Raw genomic sequence first — 10,472 nt, 5'->3', positions numbered from 1 at the left:
AAATGCCTAGTGAAACAGAACATAAGAGAAGGAAAGTCAACCCCATCAACCATCAGAATCAAGTTAACAGGAGATGGCACACAAATTGGGCGAGGACTAAATGTCGTCAATATTGCATTTACTATACTTGATGAAGGGGAAAAGGCCTATTCAGTGCTGTGAAATTACAGCATAGCAATACTGAAAATCGGGGAGAAATATGAAGAGCTGGCTGCAGGGCTACAAGACATCATTGCCGAAGCTAAGAACTGTGAGGCAGTCAATGTTGATGATAAGGTTTATAACATAGAATTTTATCTTGGAGGAGAATTGAATTTTTTTGTGAATGTCTGCGGAATTGATACTGCAAAAGCAGACCATGCATGCATCTGGTGCAAATTCCCAAAAGAAAAACGGGATGACATGATTATTGAATGGTCCACAACAGATGTAAGCAAAGGAGCTTGAACTATTGATGAAATATTGGAAAAATGTACCTTAGGAAAATGAACAAAAACAGGTTAAATTGCAGTTACGCACCACCTTTTCCATTTATTCCAAAAAAGTGGGTAATTATAGACACTCTCCATCTTTTTCTTCACATTTATATCAGTACTGTGAATTACAAAGTAATATTGGTCACTACCCCTCACACAGCTAGCATCAGCGGTCTTTATATATATGTGACCGGGCCTGCGAAAACAGGGCATGTGGGCACAAACTACACTATGTCACTCTACAGGTCATATCTCAGTTCTGGAACAGAATATTTATATTTTGTTACTTGCATCATAAAGCCAATTAAATTCTTACTAGATGCTCAAAATTGCATTGCCATACCATACTGGTACAAAATGTTATGAGTGATGAAAGTTTGAAAAAGTAGGCAAAAATCATGTGCCCACATGCCCTATTTTCGCAGGCCCGGTCACATATATATATATCTAATCAAAAACAGCCAAGCTGTAAAAAAAGGTGCGGCCCCTAAAAGGCCAAAGTGAAAAAAGTCAAGGTGGCGGCCAAGAAATGGCTGTGATGGTAGGTTAATGGTAAAAATTTAAATAACAACAATTCAGGTGAATTTTGTGCCAAGACCATTCGGCACCAAATTCACCTGAATTGTTGTTATTAAAAGTTTTACCATTAACCTACCATCACAGCCATTTCTTGGCCGCCACCTTGGATTTCACATCTTTTTTCACCTTGGCCTTTTAGGGGCCGCACCTTTTTTTACAGCTTGGCTGTTTTTGATTAGATATCACTTCTTTTTGTATTTGTATACCCTAAAGCTGGCCATAGGCTGGCTTTGGGGCTTTTTAAACCTATCCTCTTTCTTTACCACAGGAAGAATAAAAAGACAGAGCAGATTTTTAATACTTCAACTGTTTTTGATTTTATCAGTAATTATATAAATATATTTATTACATGTCTATTATTCCCTACTGGATAACTTGTTCGCAGCTGATCTTTCTACTAAGGGACTTGAAATGTAGCTAAACTCTCTACAGGTTGATTTGTTTGTAGCTGCACTCTCTACAGGGTGATTTGTTTGTAGAAGAACTCTCTACAGGATAGTTTCTTTGTCACTGAACTCTCTACAAGGTGACTTGTTTCTAGCTGGCTCTCTACAAGATGACTTCCTCTAGTTGATTTCTCTACAAGGTGACTTGTATCTAGCTGAACTATCTACAGGATGATCTGTTTGTAACTGCAATCTCTACAGGGTGACTTGTTTCTAGCTGATCTCTCTATAGGGTAACTTATTTCTAGCTGAACTCTCTACAGAGTGGGTTCTTTGTAGCTGAACTCTCTACAAGATCACTTCTTCTAGCTGATCTCTCTATAGGGTGACCTGATCTCTCTGTAGGGTGACTTTTATCTAGCTGAACACTCTACAGGGTGATTTGTTTGTAGCTGAACTCTCTACAGAGTAATTTATTTGCAGCTGAACTCTATGCAGGATAATTTTTTTGTAGCTGAACTCTCTACAGGATGGTTTCTTTGTAGCTGAACTCTCTACAAGGTGACTTGCTTCTAGCTGATCTCTCTACAGGGTGACTTGTATAGCTGTACTCTCTACAGGGTGATCTGTTCATAGCTGAACTCTCTGGGTGATTTGTTTGTAGCTGAACTCTCTACAGGATGGTTTCTTTGTAGCTGGTCTCTACAAGGCGACTTGTTTCTAGCTGATCTCTCTACAAAGTGACTTCTCCTACTACAGGGTGACTTGTATCTATAGTTGAACTATCTACAGGACGATGATCTGTTTGTAGCTGAAATCTCTACAGGGTGATGTGTTTGTAGCTGAATTCTCTACAGGATAACTTGTTTCTACATATAGCTGATCTCTGTATAGGGTAACTAGTTTCTAGTTGAACTCTATACAGAGTGGGTTCTTTGTTGCTGAACTCTCTACAAGGTGACTTCTTCTAGCTGACCTCTCTATAGGGTAACCTGATGTCTCTGCAGGCTGACTGTTATCTTGCTGAACACTCTACAGGGTGATTTGTTTGTATCAAAACTATCTATAGGGTGATTTTTTTTTATACCTGAACTTTCTACAGGGTGATTTTTTTGTGGCTGAACTCTCTACAGGGTGATCTGATCTCTCTACAGGGGGTGATTTGTTTGTAACTGATATCTCTACAGGTAGATTTGTTTGTAAGTGAACTCTCTACAAGGTGATTTGTTTGTAGCTGACTTCTCTACAGAATAATTTGTTTGTAGCTTAACTCTCTACAAAGGTGATTTGTTTGTAGCTGAACTCTGTACAGGGTGATGTGTTTCCGGCTGATCTCTCTACAGGGTGATTTTTTTTTGTAGCTGATCTCTCTACAGGGTGATTGTTTGTAGTTGATCTCTCTACAGGGTGATTTGGTTGTAGCTGATCTCTCTACAGTGGGTGATTTGTTTGTAGCTGAACTCACTGCAAGTTATTTTGTTTGTAGCTGATCTCTCTACAGGGTAATTTGTTTGTAGCTGAACTCACTGCAAGGTGATTTGTTTGTAGCTGATCTCTCTACAGGGTGATGTGTTTGTAACTGAAGTCTCTACAGGGTGATTTGCTTGTAACTGAATTCCCTATATTGTGTCTAGTGTCTATATAGCTGATCTCTCTACAGGTTGATTTTTTTGTAGCTGAACTCTCTACAGGGTGATTTGTTTGTAGCTGAACTCTCTACAGGGTGATTTGTTTGCAGCTGAACTCTCTACAGGGTGATTTGTTTGTAGCTGAACTCTCTACAGGGTGATTTGTTTGCAGCTGAACTCTCTACAGGGTGATTTGTTTGTAGCTGAAATCTCTACAGGGTGATTTGTTTGTAACTGATCTCTCTACAGGGTGATTTGCTTGTAACTGAATTCCCTATATTGTGTCTAGTGTCTATATAGCTGATCTCTCTACGGTTGATTTTTTTGTAGCTGAACTCTCTACAGGGTGATTTGTTTGTAGCTGATCTCTCTACAGGGTGATTTGTTTGTAGCTGAACTCTCTACAGGGTGATTTGTTTGCAGCTGAACTCTCTACAGGGTGATTTGTTTGTAGCTGAAATCTCTACAGGGTGATTTGTTTGTAACTGATCTCTCTACAGGGTGATTGTTTGTAGCTGATCTCTCTACAGGGTGATTTAATTGTAGCTGATCTCTCTACAGTGGGTGATTTGTTTGTAACTGAAATCACTACAGGTTGATTTGTTTGTAACTGAAGTATCTACACGGTGTTTTGTTTGTAGCTGATCTCTCTACAGGGTAATTTGTTTGTAGCTGAACTCACTGCAAGGTGATTTGTTTGTAGCTGATCTCTCTACAGGGTGATGTGTTTGTAACTGAACTCTCTACAGGGTGATTTGTTTGTAGCTGATCTCTCCTCTCTACAGGGTGATTGTTTGTAGCTGAACTCTCTACAGGGTGATTTGGTTGTAGCTGATCTCTCTACAGTGGGTAATTTGTTTGTAACTGAAATCTCTACAGGTTGATTTGTTTGCAGTCGAAGCGCAACCGTAACAAAACCGCATCGATTTAGTTTCTTGGTTGCAGCGTGCGTACGTACGAAAATGGCGTTTGTCGACCTGGATTTAAGATAAGAGTACTCGTTGTGTATTGTGCTCTGTCAGTTAGAAAGTTGACTGTAGCGTACCTTAAAGTGTATTAAACCGTTTCTGTGTCTTTTCCTCCTAGTTGTTGACATCGCTTTCATCCGGTCAAGCGCTTCCCTATATTAAAGAAACGCATCGTCTTGGAATATTGACTCATCTTAGACCAGAGGTAACTAGAACAACTGTTTGATTGTATCTATTGTTTCTCTGTTGTGTAAACTATCTATAATGTGAATGTGAAAGTTATAGCTTGTCTCAAACAATTTTGTACTTCACTGAAAGCTGTATTTCCACCCACACCTTATGGCCACACAGATATTGCATGAATATATGCATTCCTCTATTAATTTAAATGAATTATTTACATCTGCTACTACTGCTCCAGTTGTTCACCAGTGTATCACTTAAATCTTTGTCCATCATGCCGTCATGTTGTGCTGCTGTGTCACTCATATGAAAACTGCTCTCAGGTTTACCAGATTTGTGTAGGTTTTGTCTGTTCCGGTAAAAATTACACCACCTTGTGAACAAACCACAATAACTTTTGCATACTTTAGTTTACGGAAACACGGTTAGGTTTACTGGATTCCTTGATACGAGGTGAATCCAGTGGTGTATTGGATTTTGTCCTAGCCTGTGTTAAATTTCCTTACCTGGTAATCATTGTAAAAAGATTTTGGCTAGTTTTGAGGCTAGCAGCACTTAGCAATGGGACCTTCCAGATATTGTCTTTCACTGTCTCTAGTGGTTTTGAGAATGTGAAACGCAGTAATATTATTTTGTGTTGTCCTAAGCTATTATTAAGAGTTCATTATTGTTGCTACTGTATAATATATTTCAGGACAGTATTAATATTACATTTTAACATCATAAAAGTAGTTAAAAGTGATTAAAAGGTAGCACTAAATGAGTTATGTAATATAAAACAAAACTAGATTGGAGTATCATATAAAAACTCGTCTGTTACTATTTCCGTTTCTATTTCCTCATCAGAGTTGTGATCATCCTCTGTCACATCATCGTCATCTTCACTACTACTACTACTACTGCTGATATAATCTCTCGGAGCTATTAGCTCCTGTGGTTGCTGGACAGGTAAGTTAGTACATGCCTGGCATTCACAACCTGGTCCACAATAGTTGGATCTTTTTCTACAGCCACAATTGTTGGTAGCACACCCCTTCTTACAGCTGCAGCCTTTTGTCAAGAATTTGATAGTTCCTTTAATTTTTTCCATCACATCAGCAGCTTCCCAATCAATGCTGTAGTCATGGCCATCTTTGATCCACCCACTTTGCTCAGGGGCTGGTAAAGAAGAATACATGTCAGGGTATGTTGATCTTTGCCACATCTGGTGGATCCAACATGACCGCAGCCAGTGTCGCCATAGGGAAGTATAGGTTGGAACCCTCTCCTCTTCACTTAATATTCTGTTACAAACAGCTTGCCGAATTCTTTGTAGCCAAACTTTGTGCCTTTCTAGTGCAGGTAGACTGTTGTCAGTAGAGTTATACAGATGGAGAGGTGTAGAATGACCACAGTTAGCAATAAATGCTGCAATATGCTTTTAAAATAGCATGTGCTTATCAAGCGCACAAATGATACAAATCCACTGCCTCGATTGATAAAATCAGTTTGGTGCAAATTTCCAGCATCTGTTCCAGAAATAAAACTAGCATACTGAGTGAAAATATTTATTATTTTAGCTTTGCCAAACGTTTTAAAATAAGAAATATAGTCGCATCCTGTACTGATGTACAGTGATTGCATAATTGACCCTAGGTGGTCCCTTGGTAGAGCATGTAGGTCTGGGTCTCCTTGAAATGCCAATATTAAATGTTTTAGTATAAGGTATTTCTTATCTGCGGAATGATGGACATTTAGCTGTACAATGTAATCCTTGTTATCGGGCATACTTAAACCGATGTTATACACATCAGTGTCTGGAGAACACAAGTATCTTATTGGCAGTAGTCTGAATAGCATGCCTCCATATCCTGTTGTCTGCCTCGTGAGCATTAGATGTGTATAGACAAACTGTTTCTGGCAAAGCTCCTGCATGTATCGTCCATGTACATTCAGTAGTAAAACATCCAGCTAATACTAAATGTTGTTGGCCTTGTAGTAGCAAATGACCATTCTGTAAAAAGTATAGGCCAATTGCTTCAACTATTTTCCTTTTACAGATTGGGCATTCCAAAAATTCCTGCCATCCAGGGGGTATTGGTGAGTTGAAATCAAAGAGGTAATGTTCATGTTTTGATGTTTGTTTATGGTTGTAGCGCCTGGCTTGCTCAAATATCTTAGGATTAAATATTTGTGTTGTTGGGTTGTCAAAAATCAAATGTACTTCACATGTTCCCATTTTAAAGTGTTCCAATATGTATTGATTATGTGTAGCCCAAGGTTTATCATCAGTAATGGTGTTTGGATTCGTAGACTCTTTGAACCTTTCTGGAAATAGGACTTGCATTAAATTCTTAAAAGCTTTGATCCGGCAGTTGAAGAACAATGATTTCTTTTGCAAATATTCATCAGAAGGGTGGGTTACTGCAGATTTCATATCTTTATTAATACACATCTCGTGTGCTTCATCGAAGGCAACAGAGTGGAACTTTCTTCCTGTTATGCTCACAGTAAACCCTCCTGCTTCTAGACATCGTAGTACATTCACTGGGTATTGCTTGAGATCTGCCAGGTGTGTGGGGATGATCCGTTCATATGTGTCACGGTCAAATGCAGCGAAGAGAGGAGCCATTCGCTTAAGACTAGACACCTGCAAATTCCAGTTGCTGCTTCGTATTGCTAAATACAATGTTATGTAGCAATAACAGTTGGTAAGCACAAATTCTACCCAGAGATGCCAGACAGCATCTCTTTGTGCCATTCGATTAACAAATTCCTTAAAATCAGTAAGGGAAGCATTATCCTGTAAAAGAGCTTCAATACGTACCATCAACTGGTGTGGTGACCTACAGTTATTAATTGCTGCTGTCAAAATACATTTCGTATTCTCAACAAGGTAAGATGGGTTGGTGTTTGTTGTATATGTGTGGAGCATTCCTTGGTATATAGCTTCCCATACCTGCAAAAGAAAGCAATGCGTTCTTTTAAAATTACTGCAAGTCTCCAGGGATTTCAAGGTTGTGCTTCGAAATCCACAGCTTTTAGCTAGTTCCTTTAAGCCGGCATGGTAATATACCTTCATTAAGACTGGCTGGTAATTCTTTAGCGTATGCCAATCTCCCGGGAAAATAATCAATTTCTGTAAAGCCACTCCATACTGGCGTTTGATATTCATTAAGTGCTGGTAAGTTTTCCCATCCCCAACTAGTACAACCCATCCATCCTGTTCTGTGATGTCAAACTTCTGCAGTAGATCTTCAGCCACTAAGCACATGGTCTCATCACTGTCAGGATTCTCATTAATCAGTTCCATGTAATATACCTGTGATGGTGTTGTTTTCATGTTTTCATCACCATGTATAAAGCTTCTCATGTCACTAATAGTACAGCTAAAATCCTGACAGTAGTGAGCCACATACTTTAACACGATGTAGGAAAAAAGTTTAAAGTTAATTGACAAGTTTTCACTTTCTTCTTCTTTACTCTCCTCAAAGTCTTCTATGGTTAGTGGATGGGTGTGTAGCTGTGTGGTGTAGGTGGTAGTGTCCTTGGAAAGTGAACAAGACAAGTTTTTTACTTGGATAGTCCGTGGTCTCTTTGCAACCTTCTGTGGTGAACTGCCTGGCATCTGCTGAAGTGTACGTTTAGATGTAGCAGCAAAATTGTCTGATGTATGAGAGGACTGTGGTTGATCGGGTACTTCCTGCTGTTCACTACATGTTAATGGAAGAACAGTGGTGGACACACACATTTCATTATCATAATGTACTTCAAGTTCAGGATTAGGTTGTACGACCTGTACAGTTGTGCCATGATAACTCCAATGCTGATTGCCACAATAGACAGCAGCGTGACTTTGCAGCATGTCAAAGTTGTCTACGGAAGCAACTGTGAAGACTACTGGGGACAATTCATTCCAAAGACCTTTGGTTCTTTGGTCACTAGCATGCTGAGTGACAAACCGATCATGAGTATCGGGTGAACTAGTACACCCCAGTCTGTTAAATATTCTTAACAGTTGTCTTGACCCACCACAAATCTCGACCGCATCTGCTATAAGATCATGAATCGGTAGTGGTCGGTTGGGATTTGTGCAGAACTGTAAAAGGCCCAAAATGTTGTATATTCTTACTTTCTTCAGGTGTTTACTAGAATCATTTGGTTTTCCCAATGCAGGATGCTTTCGCTCACGGATGGTCGCTGTTATTGAATTGATGAACTTCAACAATAAAGGATTTATTTGTTCGAACTCACTGTCAATGTCAAATGAGATAGGACTGCTTTTAACAGTAGATTGTCTGTCAATCTCTTCGTGGATTAAATCATTCACCAAGTAAGCAGCATCATGCAATACTGTCACTTTATCTGATTGTTGTTTGGTAGGTGTAATGTGTGCGAGGACCGCAGTTTCTTCAGGAGTACTTTGGGCAGATAAGGCCCATGAAAGGCTCACTAAAACATCAATACCCTTACGGTAAAGAATAGTACCAAATTTCATATGCATGCATTTGTACAGCATATAGGAATTAAGATACAGTATCAATTGATGTAATAGCCATTTTCCAGAAAACGATAAACAGCTTTCCCCTGTTACTATGGAAACCCTTGGTGTTGATGTTATACAACTGGTATATTCAGCATCATATGCATGCAGAAATACTTTGCTAGCCCATGGTAACAACACAGATTTCCCCAAAAGCAAATTGTTGGCAACATATATGACAGTGTCGAGGATGGCTTTAGTTGGTCTGTCTGTATTTTCATCAGTTTTCTTGCTAACCCATTCATGAATAGAGTGTTGTAGCATTGTGTCACTGCCATGTTGGGACTTGAACGACTCAATGATAGAGCAATGAGTTTTGTAGCAATTGAAGCATATGTTGTCACTTGGGGTAATAGTAACAGTTTCACCAGAAGTGTTTGAAAAGTGCTGTGAAATCTTGACAGCATCTGGGCTGTGTCGACTAAAAGTGGTACCAGTTTTTGGATAAGGTCCACAAGAGCTGCATGAAGGGGGACAAATTGTGGCATGTGCCTTGTTATAACATTGTCTACAGAGGACAAATGGTTCCTCTGTATGTTCAGTTTGGAATATTTCAGCCAGTTTGTCATTTGTTGTAAACATGGGCCTGATTAATCTTTGAGGTGCTGTGTTCTCACACTTAGGATTACTACATCGCTCAGTTAGGGGGAGACCACTCTGATCAGCGAACTTAGCTTTACTCTTCCAAGAAGGAATGTGTTCACTGTTTTGGCAGTGTCTCTTGGCCTCAAGGAAGTGCTTCTTGCATACAAGTGCACTGTTATCGAGGGATGCTCCCAGGTGTTTTTCTAAGTAAGTACGCTCCGTTTCCCTCCAAGTGGCATACCTTAACTTTTGTCTTCCCTTGTCTCCACACAGGGCACAGTCCAGGTTTGAGTCACCAGACAAGTGAAGATGATCACCATTTTGCTGTGTAATACATATAAATATTTTTTACAAGACTTGTATGCAAAATAATTATATTTTTGGTGTGTAATATTTGGTTTTTTTACTAGATGCATTTGTAGCTGAACTACAGCAACTTGTATGTGTTGGAACAAAATTTTTGCTACGTAATTATTTAGTTCTACCCTTACTCAAGTACTTCATGCTATTTATTTAGCCAAGCATAGGCCTAAACAAAATTGTACTGCAAGTAAAGTTAACCTATCCACGACTCACCGAGTTCATTCACACTACTTCGACGCCTTCTTGCTCTTTTGTGCACGCAGCTGTTAGGAATCGTGAGATAGCTATTTGTTGGGGCTAAGTACTTAACAAATGGCAAAGCCGTATAACGCATGGTGTATTTACTATGGCGGTGCAAACAAGGGGTAAATATTAGCGCAGAAAATAATTTTTATGCTGCATCTTGAGGCGCTTGCAACTAAAACGGCGTTTTAAAACGTAATTTGTTACGGTTGCGTTTCGACTGGTAACTGAAGTCTCTACACGGTGTTTTGTTTGTAACTGATCTCTCTATAGGGTGATGTGTTTGTAGCTGAACTCTTTACAGGGTGATTTGGTTGTAGCTGAACTCTCCAGAGGGTGAATTGTTTGTAGCTGAACTCTCTACAGGGTGATTTGTTTGTAGCTGAACTCTCTACAGGGTGATTTGTTTGTAGCTGATCTCTCTATGGGATGATTGGTCCGTGTACTTTCGGGCCATTCCAATGTATAATAATCAAAACGGAAAAGAATAAGCGCTTAGCGCGCTGCACGCGCCAAGCGCTTATTCTTTTCCGTTTTGG

General features: G+C 39.5%; 1 long non-coding RNA gene across 3 annotated transcripts; it reads left to right on the top strand.

Annotated features, from left to right (window-relative positions):
• Positions 1 to 4,003: 4,003 nt before the first annotated feature.
• LOC136244588 (uncharacterized) lies at positions 4,004 to 9,813 on the top strand. Of its 3 annotated transcripts, XR_010695448.1 has the most exons (8): positions 4,026 to 4,063; positions 4,156 to 4,242; positions 5,067 to 5,168; positions 6,260 to 6,318; positions 8,376 to 8,532; positions 8,583 to 8,673; positions 9,366 to 9,534; positions 9,601 to 9,813. It is a non-coding gene; the product is annotated as an uncharacterized lncRNA (long non-coding RNA). The 3 variants fall into 3 exon arrangements; XR_010695447.1 differs by having other exon boundaries at positions 4,004 to 4,242; positions 9,601 to 9,812; XR_010695449.1 differs by lacking the exon at positions 6,260 to 6,318 and having other exon boundaries at positions 4,004 to 4,242.
• The last annotated feature ends 659 nt before the right edge of the window (positions 9,814 to 10,472 follow it).

Source organism: Dysidea avara, chromosome 14, assembly GCF_963678975.1.
Source record: "Dysidea avara chromosome 14, odDysAvar1.4, whole genome shotgun sequence".
In the NCBI taxonomy this organism is placed as follows: Eukaryota; Metazoa; Porifera; class Demospongiae; order Dictyoceratida; family Dysideidae; genus Dysidea; species Dysidea avara.
Note: the sequence above shows the minus strand (reverse complement) of the source record. Positions and strands in the feature narration are given on the sequence as shown.